The 23,933-nt window shown below is 34.9% G+C and overlaps 1 protein-coding gene across 3 annotated transcripts in view; it reads left to right on the top strand.

The window, feature by feature from the left end:
* Positions 1–23,933, top strand: part of LOC113058692 (sodium/calcium exchanger 2-like) — a 67,215-nt gene that overhangs the window by 4,552 nt on the left and 38,730 nt on the right. The window contains exon 1 of one of the 3 annotated variants that reach the window (XM_026226845.1): positions 9,510–9,650. The exons of the other annotated variants lie outside the window; for them this stretch is intronic. The gene's annotated coding sequence lies outside the window, so the exon portion shown is untranslated. Of the gene's footprint in view, positions 1–9,509; positions 9,651–23,933 lie in introns of those variants that run through there. 3 annotated transcript variants of the gene reach the window in all.

The raw sequence follows: 23,933 nt of genomic DNA on the forward strand, positions 1-23,933 counted from the left end.
CTACCACTGAGTCACAAGAAAAATTTTTTTTTTACAATTGCTATTCAAAACTAGTCCGATATTAGCCTAATTACATTTTTATCTGTGCTTTTCCTCTCTCTCACATTTGTACCAGAGGCTTGGCTGAGATGGATTTGACTACACAGTTTGAAACACCTATCAATGTTATATCTATCTTTCTGCCGTTCTTTCGGTCTATCCATTCATGTATTGTTCTATCAATCCATCCATTCATCTGTCAGTCTATCTATCTGTCTGTCATTCTGTCCATCCATCCGTCTATCTGTCTGTCCAGCACTCCATGCATCATCCTATTTATTGTTCTGTCAAGTGTCTGTCGTTCCATCCATCCATTAGTTTTATCTATCCATCAAATCATTCCATCCATCCATCCTTGTCATAATGTCTGCCGTTCTACCTATCCATCCATGCCCTGTAAATAAAAACAAATATATATGCATAAAAAAAATAAACAGTATGTTAAACTACTGTAGGATGCTATTTAAAAATAAAATAAAACTTAAGTTAAATGGGTAACTGCATTGCATGTTTTATTCAGTGCGTAGGTTCTGTCATATCATAAATGAAATGATTATTTTGGATTTAAATTTTTGTATCATCCATAATAATCAACACACTGGGAACTTTATAACAAACCATATGGTGCACTTGACATCATGACGATTGGTTTGCATCTTTTCATATAAAATATATCTTAGGATACAGCAAATAAAACTCAATAAAAATCAATAGAAGTCAAAGGGAAGTCTCTTCAGGATATAAAGCACACGCTGCAGGGGTCATCTCGAGGTTGGACAGTGTGATGATTGCTCTCTCTCATTCTCACTCTCACATTAAATAAAGGCTGGAGGCTTTCCTATGGTCACTATATGACAGAGCAGGACCTGGACACGTGCTCAAACAGCATGCCTCGCATGTTTTCTCTCTTGTTTTGTTCTCTCCTCGCCGAGAGTAATGCGTGCGGCGCTTCTGTTGTGTTGTGAAGCTCTCGGCACGTTTAACTCTTTACAGTCCATCAGACTGACAACAGTCAAAGAGCGTGACCTGTCTCTCCTCTCTATCGCTCTCTCTCTCCTATCTATTTTTGTGTGATGGAGTGAGTTAAATGTAGAAAAGGAAAAGGAGGGGAGGAGAAAGTAAGAAAGTACACAGTCATGGATCCATTAGCCTTGGTCGCTCCAGTCAGACTGACTGTGATGTGGAAACGTTCGCTCACCATGAGTTTGTCTTGAGAGAACCTCATGCTTGAGCTTCATGCTGTTTCTCTCTCTCTCTCTAGCTCTCTTGGGAGGATGAATCTGAATCTTTTAGCTCAGCACAAATGCTCTAGAATTGCATGTTTTTTCTCATGATTTGAATAATGACGTTTCAAATTAAAGTTTTATACAACAATAAATAAACCTAACAATCCATTGTTTATGTATTGTTCAATTTAATGTAACTATAATTTAATATAATGTACTGTAATTTATATGTATCTGTTTAATTAAGTAATTATTTATTTAGGAAAGTTCTACAGTTTAGTTGTTGCAGTGAGAATTTACAAAAAGGTGATTGTTTTGAATAAAACTACTTTATATGTTACTTTAACAATATTTTACTATACACTATACCATTCTTGGAATACATATTTTTAATTATATTTTTCATTTTTAACAAGGAAGCATTCACTTGATCAAAATTGACAGGTTAATATTAAGTCAATATTAATTAGATTAGATCCTGAGAAAATTATCACATTTTCACAAAAAAACTAAGCAGCACAACATTTGCATCAAATTGTTAATAATCAGAAATGTTTCTCATGCATCAAATCATGATATCAGAATGATTTCTGAAGATCATGTGACACTGAAGACTGGAGGAATGATGCTGAAAATACAGATTTGACTAACAGAAACTACTTTTTAAAATACAGTATATTCAAAAAGAAAATTATTATTTTAAATTATAATAGTATTTCTTAGTATTACAGATTTTTTTTTTTTTATTTATTGGTAAATAATATTGGTATTATTATTATTTTTATTATTATTATTTTGGTATTTCAAAAAGTAACAATGGAAGTCACTTTCATTAGTGTAATGCAACAATGTAACAAAATATTTTTAAAATTAACACTCCACTGAAGGCACCATGTAGCCTTAAAGATTAATGAATTATTTATTATTCCATCATTCCAGCTGCAATTCATGCATCATATCCCAAACTTCCACCTCCGGAGTTTGAGCACGATCACCTGCAGAGCAGATATAAACCGGCACGTACCTGAAATGTCAGAATAACCGACCGACCGCAGGACAGTGAGGTAGCAGCGTTTGTGATTGTGATGGAGACATGTCTCACAGTCCGGTGGAGTGTAAAGATGGGAAGAGTCAGCTGTTCCAACCACAGATCTTTCATCTACTTTTGCTCTGTAATGGGAAACTCAGTGAGGTGTGCCGACAGGTAAAGAGAGGGAGAGAGAGAGGAAGAGGAGAACGACAACGTGCAATCCAGCAAAAAAAATGGAGAATAGAAAATGTGTTATTATAGGACCAAAGGCAGTGTCAGACAGAGGAAGTGCAGGTGAGGGATAAAGAGCAGAGAGATGCTGCTTTCTCCAGAGACAAAGCCCAAGACACAGCCTGCTCTCTCTATCTATCTCTCTCTTTCTCTCTCTCTGTCTCTCTCTCTTTCTCTTTCTCTTTCTCTATCAAGGTTAGGACCTCATATTGCGGCTGAACTGTATTTGTGTCAGAAAGACAGACAAAGTCACTGCTGTGTGTTTAGAAAGAAGAAATGAATATAAATCCATGACATTTGTGTGTGTGTTTTTCAATTTAGGACAGAACATGATACATGGAAATGAGCTGTTGGGTGAAAATCTATAGAAATGTAAAAGTAAATGCATATGTCTGAGATGGTAACATATCCAAGCCAGGATTCACCCCAAAATCTAAAAATTATAATTAATAAACCAATCAATTACAATGCAATAAATAGACTATGTAATATTTTTTATATAATAAATTATTTGAATTAGTTTATTTTTTTCTACATTTTCTGTTTCCACTTTGAATTTAGTCATTTGTGACCCTGGAGCAGAAAACAGTCTTAAGTCTCTGGGGTATATTTGGTCAAAGTTATAGATTTTTCTTTTATGCCAAAAATGATTAGGATATTAAGTAAAGATCATGTTCCATGAAGATATTTTGTACCATAAATACATCAAAATGTAATATTTGATTAGTAATATGCATTGCTAAGAATTCATTTGGACAATTTTAAAGGTGATTTTCTCAGTATTTAGATTTTTTTGCTCTTTCAGATTTCAGATTTTCAAATAGCTGTATCTCAACCAAATATTGTCCGATCATATTTAATGGAAAGATTATTTATTCAGCTTTCAGATGATGTATAAATCTCACTTCCGAAAAATTGATCCTTAAGACTGGTTTTGTGGTATAGGGGATGCATATATAATTCTTATTTATTTTTTAATATATTAATTTTATTATTTTGGTTAAAGTTAAACTATACTGAAAAATTAGAAATTAAAACAAGTTTTTAAAATATATATATTTCTATTTTATTATATATTAGTTAACAATTATTTTACGTTTATAAGTAATGAAAGTTTATTTTCTCATTTTAATTTTAGATAACTAAAATTAACCTTGTACTGTAATCCAATAGTTGAAATAGAAAATAATATAAAACTATCTTAATGGTCCTAAAAATGTGTTTATTTCTTGACTTTGGAATTAAATGCTTTTTTATTTTTGCATTCTCAACTTTCTCTCTGTTCAAACTTCAGTATCCTAGTCATGAGGTGAGCTCACACACACAGATCTCTGGTGAGTTTTCAGTCCGCTAGAGCAGAGATTCAGAGGTGCGCTGATGCTCTCAGGGTCTGACAGCTCGTGACAGGGAGAGAAAAGACAGAATTTCAGCTGCATTGTCAAACACGGCCTTCAGCTGAGCTCCCCGTCACAAACCAGAGCTCAGGGGTCACACACACACACACACACACACACACACACACATCAGAGCGATCCCTCAAAACCGAGTCCTCTGCTTCTGCTTCTGCCTGAACCCAAAGTCCATCATGTCATTCTGTGTTTATAAAGTACTTGTAAAGAGAAGAACTACAAGTCATGTGGTTCACTGCTCTCAGATGATGTGTGTTTGTGTCTGGGTTCCCAGTGTGATCTCCACAGACGTCATATTCAACGTTTGACATAGACATCAGGAAGATTATTGAAGCTAAACATAGTTTATTAAAACATTACTGATCATTCATTGATTTGCTCCAGACAAAAAGCTATTTTTCCTCTTTCTAGGAAAAAAAACATTGAAATAATCTTAAAGCAGTCTGAGAAACTGCTATGAAGTAAATGCCCCCCTCCCACATTGTTGTATGCCTTTTGAAGTGTTTACCTGTTCACTCAAAATATAATTTCATTTTTATATTTATTTGGAGTGGAATGCATGTTTTTTTGTGCGTGTGCTATTAAGTAATTTATTGTTACATTTAAAGTGTATATACACATTTAGTTGTTATGTATTATATGTATGTATGTATGTATATATATGCATTTACATAAATCAAGTTAATTAAATGTAAAGGAAATATAATACAGGGATAATGCAAAGTAATAATATAAAAAGAGAGTACAATGGGAATTAATTTTGAAACATAATACAAGTACACTAGAGACTTTCTCTCTCCCAACAGGCCTTTTGTACTTTTCCCTATCATCCACTTATGTGGAAGCGATGTTTGGAAATGCAATTTGTGTTTCTGTCTAATGCCTTGATATACTGAATTGTTCAAAATAATAGCAGTACGATGTGACTAAGCAGAATAATCCAGGTTTTTAGTATATTTTTTATTGCTAAGTGGAAATCAAGTTACCAGTAGGTTCAGTAGATTCTCAGAAAACAAACAAGACCCAGCATTCATCATATGCAAGCTCTTAAGGCTGTGCAATTGGGCAATTAGTTTTTCTTTTTTGATATCACCCCACAAGTCCTCGATTGGATTAAGGTCCGGGGATTGGGCTGGCCAATTCTTAAAGGTCCCGTTTTACCCGCTTTTTTGAAGCTTTGATTGTGTTTACAATGTGCAATATAACATGTGTTCATGTTTCGCGTGTAAAAAAACAGTATTTTTCACACAATTCACCTATCTGTATACCGCTGTTTTCACTGTCACAAAAACGGGCTGATGTCTTCCTTGTTCTATGAAGCCTCTCCTTCAGAAATACGTAACGAGTTCTGATTGGGCCAGCGGTTCCTGTGTTGTGATTCGACAGCAGCTGAGAGCAGGCTGACCTCCTGATAACGTGATTTGGCTAGAACGCACGTGCTGGAGATGTATTTATAGTCACAGGACCGTTTTTACTGACGAGATGCACATGAAAACCGCATTTGTTTTTTTGCACAGCCCTAACATCTAGTTAACAAAGCTAAAAAGCGTTGCCCTTTGTGTAATAAGTTACAGAAACTGTTAAACGCACCAACTTAAATAATAAAATACACTTACCAGTTGTGGTCCAGACAAAAGGGAACTGCTCCATCTTTCAAGAATAATCTTTGTGCAAATCCGGCATTAAACTGATTGAGATTGAGAAAGTTGTCCTCAGCAAGCTGTCCTCAGCAAATTGAGCTGCACATAGTTTTACATGTGCATATTTAACTCAGGAACCGAGTTAAACATACATTGTAACCATTAATCTCAAAGTACAGTGTTCCTGGGATCCTTGCTCGTTTACTAGTGTGTTTGGGGTCATTTTCTTGTTGAAACAACCATTTCAAGGCCATGTCCTCTTCAACATAAGGCAACATGACCTCCTCAAGTATTTTGACATATGTAAACTCATCCATGATCCCTGGTATGTGATAACTAGGCCCAACACCATAGTAGGAGAAATGTGAATTTAATTATATTTTATTTGAGTTGGGTTTGATCCGTGTTTGTACAGGATCATTCAGTCTCTCTTTCTCTCTATCTTACCGTGTCCATCAGTTTCTATTATCCTGGATGGGAAAGTGTCCGACTTCTGTCTTCCGTTTTTTCTCCAGAAGGTCTCTCTGTGGAGATGAATGGTAATGTCATTCTTTATCTTCCTCATATTTTATTCTCTCTGTTCCCCCTCACCTCGTCTGCCCTTTATATCTTCTCTCCATCGTTCTGCACATCACTCACTCTTCCATCCGTCTGCTGCATCCCTTTCACTCTCTTAAGAGATTTATGGACAGGGCGAACGCAATCTGTACAGTGTCAGTAATTCACTTTTTTAATAACATCCAATATTTGCCCTAGGAATTGATTTTAGGGGCACTTTAACCTTTATAAGAGCACATTTTTTTCTGAGCTAAAAACACATATCATGCTGTTCATTTGTGTCAAATGTCACCATATAAAAATTTATATATATATTTATTATTATTATTATTTATTTATTTTTTTTTTTTAAAAATGTTCATAAGTAAATTTTATCATTACATAATATAATATAATTAATTGTCATAACATTTTTATAAAACACTTTTATTGTTATTTCTTTTATTTTACTTTTTGACAGACATTTACTTATTTATTTTTACATTTTTGCCCCAAGCAAACTCTTTCATTTCTTATCCGAGTGCTGTGTCTGGACAGAAGGTCCATTTAAAATATGCATAAGACATTAGAAAAGAAAAATGGGCCAATTCATCAGTGAAATTGAATGAACTCTCTTTTCTGCAAGTCCTGCATTGAGATCTCAGACGGAGAAATGGAGAGCGAGAGAGATTTGCTGACATCAGTCTACTTTTCTTGGCTCGGTTTCTTCCCGTGAGTCAGCAGCGCTGTGAAATATGGCCTCTTTCCTGAGCTCTGCGTCCTGATTGGCCGAGCATCATTGCGCATTCGTGAACCCTTCATCAGTCTGTGTAACCCTCTCTCTCTCTCTCTCTCTCGCTCTTTCTCTCTCTCTCTCTAATCTCAGCCTGATCTATAAGGACACACCTGGGAGCCGATGGGCCTCACAGCCATTAGGAAAAGGTTATGGAGATAGTTATTAACCCTGTGTGTATTGCTTACTAGAGTTTTAGATCCCACTGATAACAGACAGATGAGAAAAAAAAAACAAGTAATTATGGGACTCTTGACAATCTGTTTTTCTCTAAAATTAATAACGAGCCTTGAATAGATCCATAATGAATCTTTAATACGTATTAAAGCAATATGTTCTTCCATAAACTGGAGTTTCTTGAAATAATCTCTGGGTGATGCTAAAAAAAAATGTGCGTGGGGACACTTTCATTGCAACTACAAAATGAAACTTTAATTTCCCACTGTTTGGCTTTTATTGTACAGGACACTAAAACTCTGGCATACTTACAGAGACTAAAAAAATCTACAGTTAAGGGACCAGAAATTCTCAGAAGAAATTCTCTACATTTCTGTACATATTTGTAGAAATGTAGCATTGCATCACTTGCTCATCAATGGATGCTCTGCAGTGAATGGGTGCCGTCAGACTGAGAGTCCAAACAGCTGATAAAAACATCACAATAATCCACACCACTCCAGTCCATCAGTGAACATCTTGAGAAGACAAAAGCTGAAACAAATTCATCATTAAAACGTTAACTTCAGTCCATAATCCATAATAATGCTTTCTCCAGCGAAAAAGTGGTCTTGTCTGTATCAGGAGAAAAATGTGCACAGATCAAGCACCGTTTACAATTAAAAAGAATGATGCTGGATTTTGATGTGAAAGACAACAGGAGGACTTTTTCCACTGAAGCATTATTATGCCTATTATGCCAGCTTTTTATCAGCTGTTTGGACTCTCATTCTGACGGCACCCATTCACTGCAGAGCATCTGTTCCCAAGAAGAAACAAACTCAAGAAATCTTTGATGTAGTGAAGGTTTAGCAAATTTTGCTATTTGGATGAACTGCAATAAGTGTATCCTGCAATTCAGTGTAAATTAGAATATAACAAACTATAAAATGCATCTACGAAATCACCTGCTTTATATCTCGAATGAGATTTTAAACCAGCATTAGAGTTAAAATCGTAAAGCTGTACTGGTGAAATAATAAAGATGAATGTGGTTTTCTTTCTTTCAATAGATATGAAACTTGTATCAGTCTGAAATCTCTGTGTCAACTAAACAAAGAAGTCTATTAGGCAAAGAGGTTTATTAATAATAATATAACTAAGTGTTAATAAGATGGTTTTGGTAGATCACCAGATTTCAAGCATTGCACAAATACAGAATTTATTGCAATTAAATCTGTAATTTTGTGAAATATTTCTACAACTTTTTTTCTAGTATAATATATTGTAAAATATGATTTATTGTTGTGATCAACGCTGAATTTTCAGCACAACATTCTAAATATATTTACCGTCACCATTGAACAATTCAATGCATCCTTGCTTAATAAAGGTGTTCGTTTATTTCAGTAATTAATGCTGCAGCAGGTCAGCGAGTGTGGTTTCGGTCGGTCAGTAGTGTTTGTCACGCGGTGGAGCTCAGCGGTCTGTTTCTCAGGTGAACGAGGGCTTGTAAAGGTCTTCAGCGTTTGCCAAAGCGCAGTCAGACTGCAGATTGATAATGTAATCAGTCCACAGAGTCGCCAACTGCTGAGTAAACCTGCTCGCAAACCAGAGCGAGTGCAGTGCTGCAGAGAAACACAAACACTGTCCAGCTGTTACATTTCTGGAATTACCTTCTTGGAGATGACATGAATAATGAATCGATTTCATAAATGCAGTGTATATTATTACATGAATAAATAATGCAGGACTGAAGTACAGAACGAGTGCACGGGTATATAAGTGTGCCTTCATTCAATAAACAACCAATAGAATAGAATTGGGCAGTAATAGTTAAAAAGTGTCCATTATCGTTTATTAATGTAATTTTGTTCAATCAGCCCACGAGCAATAGTTCCTGATTATACGCACTGATTGCACTGAGACAATTGATTGTACGCAACTTGATTTAGACGTGATTGGCATATCAAAAAGCAGGTCACTATTTTCCTTATATTCAGAGCATGCATGAAAAACTGGATGGATTTAATCTTCTGCAATTAAAAAACAAGATGCTTGCCTTTCACATGTGCATTAAAACCAGATCTGCAGTTTTTGTGTTGCATTTCGTGTGTTAACATCCAGCTCTGTTGAAATCAGCTGATATTCAAGGCTTTTTCACTATTTGTGTGGCTCACCGTTATGTACAGTAGTGTGTTTCAAATGGCTCACTAATGAAGATTTATTGAGTTAAGATGCTGCTTTACAAGGTTTAGATCAGATACTCTGTGCTTACTTTTGTTATGGAAGTGCATAAGCGTATGATATCTGTAATATCACATACGAGTGCCCGGCAGCTCATGATGGATGATGGTTCCTCTCTTGTCCTCCTCAAACCTGTCTATTTGCCAGTCAGCTCAGATTGAAAGCGAATGCAGCGTCAGAGGTCTGCCCTCCTCTGAGATCATGTGGTTAGGGAAGCTGATGATGGGAGACGTTTCTCTGTTCATTGAGATGCTTAAGTAGAGCGAGGTCTCTGTCTGGTTTGACAGCATTGATTCAGATTAAGTGAAGACATCGTCTTTTCACAGATGAGGACTCGCTAAGGTAAGAATCAGATTTCACATGTTGACTTTTCCTTTTATGTTTGGCTCATCCGGATACATTTTTATTAGTGGGATTTTATATTCATATATTGCTGGGGGCTGATGCAAAAATCTCTGTTTTGTATTAAAGCAGTGTTGCTTGTACCTTAGCATTTTCATTCTGATTGTGATTAAATGTTTTATATAGTTCTAATTGAATTAACAGCCCTATTTCTGAATAATATTCAGGATTTGTGTGTGTTTGTGTGTTCAATAACTGTCATAGAAACAGTATATAAACCTAAAAAATATATGAAGCTTATTTTGAAAATGACAGAAACTCAAACATCTAAATCATCGAAGTATTGCTCGTTTAATATTTTTCCAAGCTGAACCGAGTCTTGCATTTAATTGCTTTGTGTTTCCATTCTTTAAGCATAAAGTTCTCTGTGCAACTGTGAAATGTGTAAAAAATGTGCTCTAATATTATTGTTTTGTCACCACACTGACTAATGCATATTATTATATTAGGTCACATTTTTGGCTAAATGTTACACAGTGTGTGTGAATCTCACAAAGAAATATTTAATAAACAAATATAAATATTTTGAATAAAATACATATACGTCAAGTTCTCACTACTTCAATGCATCCAGAAAAATATTATTTTATTTACATTTATAATTGTGCATATATAAATGTATGATATTTTATGATTCAAATACAATATAATGATTAGATATTGTTTTTTTTTACATTTAAGTAATACAATATGAATTTGGGAATGTGCTTATTTTGTTTCACAGTATTAAGAAAACATTATTATTATTACACTTTATGCAGAATATATTGAATTCTTGTATTATTTTTAAATAAACCAAAATAACAATTTTCTTTTAATGTTAGGATAAAATATGACTTGAAAGTGTTATTTTATTGTCGTTAATATACTATTATAGTTTTCTTGTTAATTTGGAATTTATTATTATTATTTTTTAATGTCTATATAGTTTTTATTTATTTAGTAGATTACTTTTTTGGCTTTAGTTATTTTAACATCAAGTTAAAGTTGCCTTTGCAACTAGCTAAAATAAAACGTTTTTATTTATTTTATTTCAGTAAATGTGTCTTTTGTTTCAAGTACAGGTAACATTTTCCCCCCCAGTTTTAGTTGATAATAATAACCCTAACTTTAACATTTCTTAACCATTTTTATTGAATTCACCCGGTAGTAATAATGAAAATCTTGGACTAAAGTGAGCATTCTTTAAATCTCAAATTCGATTCTGCTGCTTCATGAACGGGTTAAACATCAGTGCAAACCTAAAGCATCACTGAACTCGTATCTCTGTGTCCCAGCGGGACGGAGCAATGAGTAAAGGTAACGGAACAGGACTCTCTAGGGATTGTCTTTATCCCTCTGGCTCTTCAAGGAAACTAGACAAGTCTGGTCTGTTCTGAACGAAGTCCATTCTTCTCAAGGAGAACTGATACAGATATGTCTCTGGTTTGCTCTGTGGTTTCTCTCTAAAGATGAAGAAAACGATTGTGGTGTTTTTTTAAATCAATCGTCTGAATGGATGCGCCCCTGTGGGCTGCTTATAGATACGGATCATGGGTTTCTTCTGTTCCACGTGAGATTTCTGGTTAAATGAAGTTACCGCTGGGTCACGACTGCAGGAGAGAAGGAGAAATCAATAGAAAGTGAAACACAGCGTGAGAGAGTTTCATCAATGACCTCATTTCAGTGTCAATGTCAGTCTCCAGATCTGTTTAGATGCTAATTGTTTTTCATCAGGACATTGTTTACAGACCGTTTCATTTAATTGGCCCCAAAATTGTGTTGAATCCTTTTTTAACCAAAGCCATAGGTTGTTTTCAGACTTTATGCAGTAGAGGGAATTTGTGGATTTGGCAGAATTGAAGCTTTTTGGAGTGATTGGGAAAATTGCAAAAATGTAGTCGCAGCATAATGTTTTAGCTTACGTTTGCATCCTCAACATGAGACAAAAGTGTCATTGCACGTCATATTGTAAGTCCCTCGTTCCCTGTGCATTAATTACCGTCTGAATGCATGAGTTTTATTTCAGAAGAAGCATATAATATCTTCAGGTCTTGCTGGGAGGTTCCTACTTATGAGTTTGGAAGCTATAATTATAATTTGGCTCATTATAAAATATTTCTTTCTCTGCTTTTTACTTCCAGCCAAAGCAAGAATCATTTTAGCAAAAAATGAAGCTTTTTCAGTGTATTTTCTGGCAACATTACATAAAATGCATACCTGCTTAGTTAACTTTCACAATTACAGAAAGCAGAAATTAATACTTTTATTCAGCAAGCATGCATTCAAATGATCAAAAGTGATTTTATTATTACTGTATTTTTGCTGAAATAAATGCAGTCTTGGTGAGCAGAAGAGACGACTTTCAGAAATATAAATAATCTTAACGACCCCAAACTGTTGAACAGTGCATGTAAAATACATTGACCATCCACCATGATTTTTCAGTCGACACATACGTGGGCACACAGAAGCTTTCCCACTGATAATAATTATAATCATCCTGATTCAACATTTAATTTTACCGATTGTCTGAATAATGCCTTTGTTTGAAGATGAAATAAACCTGTAAAGTCAACGATGCAAGATCAGGATTCAGATGAGAGATTAACAAACACATCATCCCATGCATATATTATATATACTACATAAAATTGGGTTTTTATGAAGACGAGCAATGACATAACTACAGATGAACTACTGTTATTCTCAGATGAGCACACGGTGTGCTGGAAGGGAACATTCAGTCCGTCTGAAAGTGCAAAGGAGGACCACAGTTTGCTGTTAGCATCTTCTCAACGACTGAAAGACTGGACATGTCCTCATTTCATTCCTTCAGTCTGTCCAGCCAGCTGAGGTGAACAGGGAAAACAGAAAAAGAAAAAGTAAAGTGAGAGAGATTAATCAAAGCCAATGCCTCATTCCACTCTCATCAACCAGAAATCAATACGCCGCTCTCCAAACCTCAAGAGGAAACGGCTTTCATCGGCTTGAGTGAATACACGCACACTTTATTAATAGAGGCTGTGTTAACAGGCCGAAAAAAATATATACAAAACTATATTTAGTTTTATTAAAATAATAATAATTTAAGTATTTATGATTTGGTAATGGTGATGTTATATTTATTTTTATATAGAATTTTATTTATTTACTTAATTTATTATGTTTTTTTAACAAAATTATGGAAATGATTTCTGTATTTTTCAGTTTGACAGACATAAACAACTCCAGATAATTAGTCAGTCAGAGTTTTTTTTTATTTTTTTATTTTTACTTGAATATTTAATATTTGTTTTTCATATTTGTATTTGTATATATATATATATTTTTTTTTTGGATATGAAAAATGTGACGTTAAGAAATTATTTTAATGTATAATAAACAGCAACAACAATTATAATAATAGTGATAATTATAATAAATGCATTTTTAAATGTATTAGTTCAAAAGGGAATTTTTCCTCTTATTTACACTATTTATTTTTTAATTCACTTCATTGTAGCGGCTGCATGATTAATTGAAATCAAACTCAAATTATGAAATTATTCTAAAAACAATTTCCCTAAATTATTTATTTAAAAAAATTATCCTTTTTTTATAAATACTTTTTTTATTTTATGGTGAAATTTTATTGTTATTTTCATATAGTATTTTAAATATTAATTTCATTATAAATGTATTATTATATAGCCAAATTCATATAAAAAAAATTGTGCATCCCTTCAATCAAGCACAGCAAATCTTTTTTAAATTGCAATCCCAATTTTTATAACAAAAATCGCAATTAGATTTCCTCCCCTCACATGGTGCAGTCGTACTCAACTGTATATGTATATGTTTAAGCTAATGAATTAAGACACGTGGGGAGCTCTGAAGTGCTCAGACCCTTCGGGCAGCTGTTAATGCTAGCGCTAATGAAGCAGCTCACAGGCATGTCTCCGTGATGACCGGATGAACCCAAGACTCACCCGAGTGTGCTGCGTAATGATATTAATAAACGCAGACTGGCAGGAGAACAGCACTGAAAAGAAAAGGCCTATGTCTTTGGAAATATATTACAATAGAAAACATTATTATTAACTATTTGACAGTTTTAGCTGTATTTTTAATCTAATATTGTGCTGAAGAGACTTATTTAAAACTTTTGAACAGTATATGTGCAGTAATATTAACTTACTACTTTTGGAATATGTATGTGACCCTGGAGCACAAAAGCAGTCTTACTGTACGTCTCTGGGGTATATCTGTAGCAATAGCCAAATTATCGATTTTTCTTTTTTGCCAAAAATCATTAGGATATTAAGTAAAGATCATGTTCCGTGAAGATATTTTGATATTTCATACCATAAATACATCAAAACTTTATTTTTGATTAGTAATATGCATTGCATATCTCAACCAAATATTGTCTGATTATAATAAACCATACATCAATGCAAAGATTATTTATTCACCTTTCAAGTATTTATTTCAATTGTGAAAAATGTACGCTTTTGTGGTTAAAATCATTAATGAACCAGTTGATCATATTATTTAATCATAAAAGAACCAGTTTATTGTTGTTGGTTAAAATCTTGATTAATTCAGTGCTGCCTTTTGTCAACTTTGTTATTTATCTGGCTCTGTTTTTAAATCCCCAGTGGGTTTGAAGAGCAAGTGAAGTGATCCGAGCGCCGCTGACGTACAGGGACCGGTCTGAATAAACAGTAAACACGGGGAATCTCACTGATGGATCAGATCTAGGGACAGAGCAGTGTGAAGCAACTCTAGTGACTGTTTCAGAGCTCACAAACACATACATCTGCACACACACACACACACATGATCCATTTATCTGATTATTCGTTCTTGTCTGGTTTGCAAGCTTGATTGAGACCGGCAGCTTGTTCTGGTTGCTTGGGCCTAGATGTGACCGTCAAACACACACACACACACACACACACACACACACACACACACACACACACACACACACACACACACACACACACACACACACACACACACACACATAAATGTTTCATTTGCTATCTGAGACCCTTGGTAGCAGCTGCTTCCCTAGTGTGATCATCACCAAACAGACCCTCCATCACTCTGTCTCCTCTTTCTTTCTTTCCTCATCTCTCTCTCTCTCTCTTTATGTGCTCGTTTGTTTTGCAGACAGTAATGAGTTGATGTGTTGTGTCCACATCGGTCAGCTGCTTGTTAAGTGGGGACGCCGAGCTGCGTTCTGATTGGCTGCAGAGTGAGAATGACTCATAAAGGAGATAATGTGCTCATGATCTCTGGCAGGGACAGTGTTTTATGTGGCATTGGCAGACAATAGTGTTTTGTGTGTGCAGGAAAAGTGTTTACAACCCAAAGCAAGCCAAATGGGATTCATTGGGATAATTATAATTATCATAAATGACAGAAACACAAAGAAAAATGACTGAAACTTTAAAATTTATATTGAAAAATATATATATATTATTTAAAATTTTTACGAAAACTATAAAAGTATATCAAAGAAAAAATTAAATATAAATTTTTGTAGCAGTTAATGGGATATTATATTACATTATATTATTTATTTTTCTTTATGCATGAAGTACTTTTATTTTGATATCACCTGTGTGTGACATTTAGAGCTGGTGGGCAGGAACATTTTTAATTTGGGACAATAAATCTGTTCCATTAATTTATTATCAGCATCCTTATGATTATTTTATGTGGATTTGGTGCGAGCATTGAAAAATCTCAACCTTCTCACTGTGTGGGTGGGTTTTTTGGATTATTCTCATTATATTTTTTAATCTTTCTTTCTCTCTTCCACCATTTCTTTCCTATCTTCTCTCTCTTTCTCTGGTGATATATATACAGTACAGCTGTGCTCTGACTGTGTTTGTCACTTTTCACTTTCTAATAAGGACTCTGAAGAGTTGTGGAGAAAACTGGCACATGCACACACACACACACACACACACACACACACACTCCAAATCTCTGTACAGTCCTTTGTTTTTCCCTCTCGTCTCTGTCCTGTCATCTAACCTTTCTTCTGTCAGGATCACTCTCACTCCCTTCAGCAGTCTCTCCCTCTTTTTTTTAAGTGAACACATTTGAGTCCCTCAGAGGGTTAACCTTCCATTCATTTAATCAATTTCTTTCATGAAAACACATACATTTGCATTAGATATCAGAGTATGTTAGGCTATTTTTATTTTAATATTTTTTTTTATATTTGCATATAATATTTAATGTTTTTTAATAGATTTTTAAGCATATTTTTTACATTCAAGGTCTTGCTTTAAAGGGAAAAATCCTTTGAAAATGCAATGAGCTTTGTTGTTAAAATAAAAAAAGAATTGCGCTTTCAACATAAAAAAACAGTCCAGCATACAAATATTTAATCATTATTAAGCCAGCATGAATACAGATTAAATATTTTATGTAAATACATTTGAAGTCTTGTTTTAAAGATAAAATTCCTTACTAAATTGATTAAACAAACAAACATTTGATTTTTATAATGCATCAGTCTGTCATTTAACATCTATCTAGTAACCTTGAGCATTAATTATTCCCGACTTCTCCCCTAAAACACACACTTATCAAGAGCGGCTGAAGTGGAAAAACATCAATCATCCTCTATCACGCTGTCACACACGACATTAAACGTCAATCAGTGACTTTCCTGATCTCATTTCTCAACACACTTGGGGAATTTACTATAAAAGATTTGCACCCACTGCCAGAGTTGATTATTCACTTTTTGTGTTGGTTCACTAAAGGAGTTATAGTATGCAGATCAAGTAGAAAGGCAAACTGGCCCAAAAACCTTTTAGGCCAGTTCTGAGTGAAATGGAAAATCGAACTGGTGATTTTTTTTAAAGTCTTTTTAACATTCTAAGAGTCATATTGTTCGTTTTTCAAGCTATTTTCCATTTTTTTTAGCTTACACTTGCAGAAAAATGGTACAAAAGCTATTACTGGGCTTGTAGCTTTTCAAAATGTACTCCTTTTGTGCCTTATTCATCCCTAAATGGTGCATATTAGTACTTAAAAGGTGCAATTTAGTAGCTTTTGAATTTTCTTTTTTTTTTCTGAGATTGCATCATATTTAATTCACAAATTTCTAAGACCTCAAAATGATCAGCTTGATTCAAACTTTGCTGAAAAACCTGTTACACACGATCTACTAAATAAATGCCTTCTGTCGTCTGATTGGTAGTTTATACTGTATTATTGTAGAAACATCAACCGTCAGCTTGTGTTCCACGCGCCTTTGCTGTGAAATCTTTTCTGATTTTTATGAGGTCAACATGGTCAACATATATTGTTAGTAATATGTCAAGACGAAGCTGGTTTACTTGATTAACCATACATCAAGCAAAAAAATTGTTTAAAAAATGATCAACAGGTTTTTGCGGAGTGTATATTTGTTCATCTCTCAGTCACCATTGTATTGCATTGCATTGCATTATATGTTTTTGCCATAAAACTAAGCATTCAAATTTCATCTTACTAACACATTTCATTGGAAATTTAGAGAGACAACTGATATTTATATCATTTTATGACCTTCTGCTATACTGTTATAAAGATCTCAAGGATTTACATTAAGCTTCAGAATGTGATCTTGCTTTTTGGTCGTATAAATATCAGTATCTACACCAAATTGCATGTTTTTGGTAATTTTAACAAGTGGTCCATTAAAAAATATTTCAGGCTTAAGGAACACATTTCGGTTGCATGATTGGCATACACCCACACATGCATTTCAGTATGGAAATACTATTCATAGCACTTCAGTTCAATTAAGATTACAAGACACACCGCACATAAAAAAAAAATAAAACTCATCCTCTGCCGCTCACACACACACACACACACACACACACACACTGAAGCTCGGTTCGCATCTAATCCTCTCTTCAGCTCGTCACAGTTCATTAAATATGTTCAGACACACTCGCCGTCAGCCCTGCTTTTCTTTCAGAAGTACATGCTGTTTTTAAACCTCACTAAACCCAATTCTTCTAGAACTCACAGTGTTTACCTCATTCAGTTTTCGAGCAAATATTGAGCCGTTTGGGCTGAGAGGCCTGATGCAACACAACAAAACTAGAACATCTCCTAGAGGTTTTCTGCAATGTGAGCGTGCAGAGCTCTAGTTTTGTTGTATCAAATCACTTCACTTGAATTGTGCAGTACAAGTGGTGATGTGACAAGTGTTCAGCTTCAACTAGCCTACATTTTCTGTCCACACCGAGGCAAAAATTCTGCACAAAGCAACTAAATCACATGCATTTGAAAGTTTAGAGTTAGAAAGTCTTTTCAGCTCACCAAGACTGCATCTATTTGAAAAAAAAACAGCAAAAAGAGTAATATTATGAACTATTATTACTACAATTTAAAACATGATTTGAATTTGAATGCATTTTATAATTTAATTTATTTCTGTGATGCACAGCTGTATTTTCAGCATCATTCCTCCAGTCTTCAGTGTCACATGATCTTCAGAAATCATTCTGATATACTGATTTGATGCTCAAGAGACATTTCTGATTAATATAAATGTTAAAAACGAATATTTTTGTGGATGCATTTATTAACATTACTTGGTGAATAGAAATGTCAAATTAACAGCATTTATTTTAAATGGAAAACATTTGTAACATTATAAATATATTGTCTATTAGTTTTGATCAATGTAATGCATCCTTCCTGAAATAAAGATAAATAAAAATCCTTAAAACTTTAAAATTGTAGGTAGTGTGTATTTAATTCCAATAACAATTAAATTCCCTATCACATATTTTAGTAATCATCTTAAATTTACATCAATCAAAAGCTTAAACATTCAAAATGAATCCTGTGAAAACAGGACATTTTGTTACCATGTAATTTTTAGCAGGCTCCTCCCCCTAGTGGGCGGTGTCAAGTATCATATCACAAGATTTACCACTTTATTTTATAACCAAACTTTTTCTAATCTTGATAAAACCTTTTATTGGAAATGTTAGAGTCTCAAGGTCAAAATTTGATGGTTATTTTGTTATAGAAGTAATAGTGTGACAGAAATGTATACATTTGTGTCAGAATTTTTTTAATGATGTTTGGCTGTCACCAGGAGGCTATTTTTGGAGTAGCACCTTTTTGTGATATCAACTTCAAATTTGGAACATAATAGTTAAGTTAAATATTGGTTTTGCAATTTACCTCAAATTCTGTTGTTAAAAATCAAACTAAACTACAAGCACATTTTATAATACATGGTACATACTTTGCACTACAAAGCATCACTTTGCATCTCTGCTTATTTGCATAAAGTAGATTGAATTCGCCGCATCGCTGTTCACACCCACATTGCTTCGCCAGCTGTTATTAAGGTCACTCTGGTTCAAAATGAATAATTTCTCGTCACTTTAATGCTGTAGATTTGGATTTGGATGCTGCTCAAACAAATGCAGTTTCCTTGGCTCTTGTTTATATGTCTTTGGCTGGCCTGAAGGAAGCGTTGGACAGAGGAGTGAAAGCTGTGCTCTGATCCACAGGTTTAATGAGACACGAGGGTGGATGAGACACACCAACCGCCGAGCGGGGGCGTATCCGGAACGAGTTTTAATTACAAAACGCCACATCGGGAGGGAGAGATGGATGGAGGGAGCGAGTGAAAATGAGCCGAGACCGGATTCAGAGAGCATAGCACTAGACTGGAAACCACTTTTGTCGTTTAACACCACTCGCAGTTTCTTCATAAACTGTTAAAATCTCATTACTATAGTCATTTACTTAGGATTGTTTTTGTTTATCTGTTGGATGGGGTTGTAGTCCTCGAAAATCCATGTTGTTTGTAATGTCTGCAGAAAAATGAAGTCATAAACCTGTCAAAGATGCCAGAGAGACAAATAGATGAAATCAGGATTCAGTGCAGGTTCATGAGGCTGCTGCAGTTAAACCAAGCACTGTGTGTGTGTGTGTGTGTGTGTGTGTGTGTGCCTCTGAAGGCTCAAACTCTTTTCCTGTCTGTGTAGTTTCTCATTCTGTCTCATTCACCTTTCACCAAACACAACAACTGCTGGGATACACAGATTTCATTCATTATTAAATGTATGATATTTTATATATACAGTATATATAACTTATTTGATAAACATTATAATTTAATAGTTATATAAAATATTATATATAGTTACATATTCTTAAACACAAGAAAAAAATGTGTGTATATGTATATTTATACATTCATAACATTTTGCAATATTCAATATTTTTTATATTGCAATATGTAAATTTTTTATTATTTTATTATTTTCACACATATACATTATTATAAATAAATAATTCTACACACAAACACACAATTCTTTAAAAATCTATATATTTTGAATAAGCCGTTCCAGCAATATGCTTTTATCTTGTAATATTATACATCACATTATATACGTTAAATGGTTGTGATGCCAATTCATGTTGACTCTCAGTTGACATTTTTAGTGATATGAAATCAAAAGATGAATCTGTGTCAGGACTGAGATCACTCGCTCGCTGTATGTTCAACACACATTAATTTTACACATCTGCTGACAGCATTCATTAAACACTCAGGCACTTTATCATTTCATTTATCTCTCATTAGCATGTAAATGCAAACATACAGTATGTATCTATCTCTAAACTAAATGGTTTTAATTAATCATGTCTCATGCATTTTAATGTGTCTCAGAGGAGCCCATGAGCCATAAACACACCGAACCTGATCCAGCTTTATGTGTTATCCAGTAGACAACCGTGTGATCGATGGCAAAATAAACACTAAATGACCAAAATCAATGAATATACGCAGGCATTCGGCGAGCAGCACAATATTCATTTATTGTGATTCATTGTTTCTGCATAGCACATGGTTTTAAATATCAGTATGACAGATAAACTCTAAAACAGAGTCAAATAAAAGTTTACATCCTGATGTCCCAGGACTATGCATTTTAAACACAATATTTAATGTAATATTTAAAATGTAAGGATTTTTTTCTACTACTGAAGATTATTTTCTGTTGACGTAACCAACGCCACATGGGTGAGTAAAAATAATATCATAGTACTTTTTATTTGCATTGACATTTATTCATTTGGCAACTGCTTTCATCCAAAGCGACTTACAGTTGAGGAATACAACAAGTGATTAATCAAAGGATGACAATAAACATGAGAAGTGGCTGTTATACAGCTTTCAGTCTTGGTTCAAATTATTAAAAGCTAGGAATTCTTCGATTCCTGATGTTCAAAATCAAGTATCGTCTTTACTTGTTGTGTATAAATATCCTGCTTGATTTGGAAATAAGTCACATGATGAGCATAAAATTCATTTCATACTGACTTCAAGTTGTGTCAAGACTGAGTCAGGATTGTGAACAGCACGTATCACTGTCAAGTCAACACACACACACACACACACACACACACAAACAATCAAGAAGAAGATTGTGTGTGTGTGTGTGTGTGTGTGTGTGTGTGTGGAGATAAGGGCAGCCACCTTCTTCAGGCAGAAACACACTGACATATTAAAAGCCCTGAATAAATGAATGAACGTTTATCTGGTTTGTGTGACCTGCTGAGTCTGGCGGTCAGTTATCAGATGATTGGAGCACAGTTGCGGATGAGAAGCGATGGGGCGATTTACACATGACATTCTTGCACCCTTAAAGAACACAGTGGGAAATAGAGCAAACAACTTTTCCTATCAGAGATAATGAATGTTTGAACTGTTTATGATCACTGGCTGGTGAGTCCTTCATCAGCATGAAACCTGAGATCATTTAAGATGTGCTCTCACACACTCACAACCTAACAGCATAAAATATTCTCTGCATGTGTATATTTTCAGGATTGTTTTTACCAAACGGCACTCAAAGGAACAGTATGGAACTGAAAACTACTGTAAATCAAAGACATAAAAAATTTAATATGATGCAAAATTATAAATGTGAATTTTGCTGCTATAGCATTAAGATATTCCGATTCAAAATAAAGTGACAATAACTAAAATTTTATGACATGTCATAGTGAAGCTCACATTCCAATATAAATCACCCTATGAGCTTTATTGTGAGCATAACAATCACACACACAATCACACACACACACTCACACACACTCACACTCACACACACACACACACACACACACACACACACACACACACACACACACACACACACACACACACACACAGGTGTTTCTGTAAAGTGCATCCTAAATGACTCCATTACTGTCACCTGTGAGCTCTAAGTGTGTGAGTGTGTGTGTGTGTGTGTGTGTGTGTGTGTGCATACTGTATTTTCAAAAGAGTTCAGTAAGACACATTCAATTAATTAAAAGTAACAAAGACTTTTTCATTTGTAATTCATCATGGCTTCCATAAAAATATGAAGCAGCACAACTGTTTTAACATTTCAACAATGAAAATTAAATCTTCTTAATGCAATGAGATGCATTGTTGTGCACTATACTTGCAGTGTGGACGAAGTACACAAATCAAGTAGTAAAAGTACAGATACGAATAATAAAATATAACTCCAGTAAAAGTAAAAGTACTCCTTTTTCAATTTTACTCAAGTGAAAGTACAAAAGTACTAATTTTTTTATGTACTTTAGTAAAAAAGTACTGAAAGATAGATGTTTGCAATTTTATATAGGCTAATTTAATTTTATATAAGCAAATTTTTTTTATATATAATCCTACTGCTCAAAATAACTGAGATTTTTTCCAAAATAACCACTATATGGAGTCAAGATATATCTTTGTTGTTGGACTATATATGGACTACGCTGACGAGAGTAATGTTCACTGTGAAGCTTACACTGTGATGTACCTGAGAGAAAACAGAGATGACCATCTGATTTTCACCAGTAAGAACAAAGTATTTTAAAGTTTGTTGTTTTACAGAACATCACAGTTATATATGACATGATAATAAGGCCTGAAGATTTTAAGGAAAATATAATTATATTTTCATAATGATTTTTTCCTTCTCAAACCTTGTCTGGGGTGTAAAAACACCCCTGGCCAAACGGGGTGCATCTCTTCCCCTCTTTGATAATTACTGTAGTTACCATGTTCTGAACATCACATCCTTTCTTTTCTCCCCAGATGTAATCTCTCTCTCTCTCTCTCTCTCTCTCTCTCTCTCTCTCTCTCTCTCTCTCTCTATATATATATATATATATATATATATATAGGTGGTTGAATAAAAATATTTGGACATTATTTATAAAAAATTACCTCAGGTTAGCACCAGCGAGCTTGTTAGCTAGACAGTTAGCATCAGCTAACAATATTTACTTATTTTCAGTATGGTTATGAATAACGTCCTTAATAACAATGGACAAAAAGTTTAGAGCTCTACTGATGATTAAGTCTAGAGTGTGTCCACCTTTGTGTGTGGGTCCATGTACATGCTGAATCAACAGGTAAAAAAAAGCCTCAAGTCCAAATATTCATTTATCACCAATTAACTGTTTGACAAAAACTTCCTGCTTCGATGTCCAGATCTGAATTAAAAAAAATCTCAAACATGCTCCAATGTCCCGATCTGAATCAACCGAGTCGCGAACAGGCTCCGAAGCGCCGATCTGAATCAACCGAGTCGCGAACAGGCTCCGAAGTGCCGATCTGAATCAACCGAGTCGCGAACAGGCTCCGAAGTGCCGATCTGAATCAACCGAGTCGCGAACAGGCTCCGAAGTGCCGATCTGAATCAACCGAGTCGCGAACATGCTCCGAAGTGCCGATCTGAATCAACCGAGTCGCGAACAGGCTCCGAAGTGCCGATCTGAATCAACCGAGTCGCGAACAGGCTCCGAAGTGCCGATCTGAATCAACCGATTCGCGAACATGCTCCGAAGTGCCGATCTGAATCAACCGAGTCGCGAACAGGCTCCGAAGTGCCGATCTGAATCAACCGAGTCGCGAACATGCTCCGAAGTGCCGATCTGAATCAACCGAGTCGCGAACAGGCTCCGAAGTGCCGATCTGAATCAACCGAGTCGCGAACATGCTCCGAAGTGCCGATCTGAATCAACCGAGTCGCGAACATGCTCCGAAGTGCCGATCTGAATCAACCGAGTCGCGAACAGGCTCCGAAGTGCCGATCTGAATCAACCGAGTCGCGAACATGCTCCGAAGTGCCGATCTGAATCAACCGAGTCGCGAACAGGCTCCGATTTGCCGATCTGAAAACTTCGAGCAAAGAA

Source organism: Carassius auratus, chromosome 40 (genome assembly GCF_003368295.1).
Source record: "Carassius auratus strain Wakin chromosome 40, ASM336829v1, whole genome shotgun sequence".
Taxonomy (NCBI): domain Eukaryota; kingdom Metazoa; phylum Chordata; class Actinopteri; order Cypriniformes; family Cyprinidae; genus Carassius; species Carassius auratus.